This window comes from Amphimedon queenslandica, unplaced genomic scaffold (assembly GCF_000090795.2).
Source record: "Amphimedon queenslandica unplaced genomic scaffold, v1.1 AMPQUscaffold_13398, whole genome shotgun sequence".
Classification (NCBI taxonomy): Eukaryota; Metazoa; Porifera; class Demospongiae; order Haplosclerida; family Niphatidae; genus Amphimedon; species Amphimedon queenslandica.
This window is the reverse complement of record NW_003546366.1, coordinates 1-1,347: the sequence shown is the minus strand read 5'-3', so window position 1 is coordinate 1,347 and position 1,347 is coordinate 1. Positions and strand designations below refer to the sequence as shown.

At 36.7% G+C, this 1,347-nt stretch overlaps 1 long non-coding RNA gene across 1 annotated transcript; it reads left to right on the top strand.

The window, feature by feature from the left end:
• Positions 1–692: 692 nt before the first annotated feature.
• LOC109582164 (uncharacterized) lies at positions 693–1,039 on the top strand. The gene is made up of 2 exons (XR_002184949.1): positions 693–906; positions 969–1,039. It is a non-coding gene; the product is annotated as an uncharacterized LOC109582164 (long non-coding RNA).
• Positions 1,040–1,347: the final 308 nt, after the last annotated feature.

Sequence of the window (1,347 nt, the reverse complement as noted above, 5' to 3'; positions counted from 1 at the left end):
CGTGGGCGTAGCCCAACCTCCATTCATTTGTATATTGCTGCTAGGCTGACAGAGGCTCGTTGAAATTTTTTGTCACAATTTACCCTTGATTTTTTTTCTCTTAGAAACAATATCTCGCGAACAAGTGTTCCTATGCAAGTGGAATTAATGCATCAAGAAGCCTAATATTTCCTCTTAATAATTCTGTTTTCTATTGTACAGATAATTTTACTATGTTCATGTTATGGCTCTTTTAAAACCATAAAATGTAATTTTTGTCATTATAATCCCTTTTTTGAAAACAAGCTAGAGTAAGATACAAGATCTTTATAATCATATGAAAGAGCTTTCATTTGCATATGGAATGATACTAGTTAGAGTTAGAATCCATGAAGCATGAGTTTGTTACAACAGAAAAAGGGCGAATGAAAAAATTTTGTTGTACCTATAACTCGTCGCAAAATAGCGTTGTAGAAGTAAAAAAACCTTGCTGCAGGTAGTCCTAAACTTTCTATATGGAACGGTAGGTATATCATAAGTAAGCGTCCTCTTGGATTTCCATAAATATCCTTCGAAGTCCTTGCAGCACAGCCTCACTAATGGAGGAGATGGGAAATCAACCAGGTATTGGGCCGGTAACCAATAGCAAAACATCAACTAGCTTACGCTCCCGTTTCCAATCCCTTTCATTTAGTACTCTATTATCTATGGTGTGTGTGTGTGTTCGCAAGATGGCGTCTTTTTCTCTGTTTTCAAATCCTTGCTGCTCTTTGCTCAAGTCCTGAGGAGTCCCACTGTCAACTCAAATGATTCCCAAAAGTTGTTTTTCTTCACTTTACTTCTTTTTCTGTCTTCTCCTAGCCAGCATGAGCCAGTAACTTGTCACTAAACGTAGTCAGGATTTCCTGCAACTCTCTCATGACGAAGGTAATAATGCAATATAACACATTATACGATAGATTGAAAGTTTTTATTGATTTTAAATGTAGGAAATTTGTCTTAAATTCTTCATTCCTGAGATATGGAAGCTCAAACATCGCTTACCGCGACAGTTTACACGAGGTCCTGTTGTCCAGAAAGAGCAGTCAGACTCTTTTAAACTTAAGATGCTACAAACAAGGTTGTATATAATAAATAGAGCCTAACTATTGTGTCATAAACTGCGTAGAAGTGTAGAAAAATGAAGATTTTTTATCAGTGATTTCCCCAACTGGCATTAGTAAGATTTACTATGTAGGTGGTGCTTAATTTGAACCACACCTTTATTCCAGCCACACCTTTTATTCCAGCCACACCTGCAGCTAGCAAGCAATCAAAGCAAGTCAGCAGCATCCTCTCTATAATTATTTTTGAAGAACAACATTAATG